General features: G+C 42.5%; 1 protein-coding gene across 1 annotated transcript in view; it reads right to left on the bottom strand.

The window, feature by feature from the left end:
- LOC119594807 (basement membrane-specific heparan sulfate proteoglycan core protein-like) overlaps positions 1-261 on the bottom strand; it is a gene marked incomplete at its 5' end in the record, with an annotated part of 219,836 nt that overhangs the window by 1,616 nt on the left and 217,959 nt on the right. Inside the window, 1 exon segment of the mRNA XM_037943897.1 lies at positions 1-261.

Genomic DNA, 261 nt, shown 5'->3' with positions numbered 1-261 from the left:
TTGTGGCAGTTTGTATCAGCTGTCTTGCAGCTAATGGCTGGGACAACCTTCTTTGATAACACTGGAATTTCTTGGACTAGGATATTTAGAAGATACATATATCATTGTAGGACTATTGGCAATAGGAGGCGGCAGGGGGAGCATGCACCTTTTAGCCTAATGGGCACGCTCACTGCAACAAGGCACAATTATCCCTTTAGGAACCTATTTTTCTATGGATCACCCAATACTACTATTTGCCTGTTTAAATGGAGGGACAAA

This window comes from Penaeus monodon, chromosome 34, assembly GCF_015228065.2.
Source record: "Penaeus monodon isolate SGIC_2016 chromosome 34, NSTDA_Pmon_1, whole genome shotgun sequence".
Lineage (NCBI taxonomy): Eukaryota > Metazoa > Arthropoda > Malacostraca > Decapoda > Penaeidae > Penaeus > Penaeus monodon.
The sequence above is the reverse complement of the archived record's forward strand: the minus strand, read 5'-3'. Positions and strand labels throughout refer to the sequence as shown.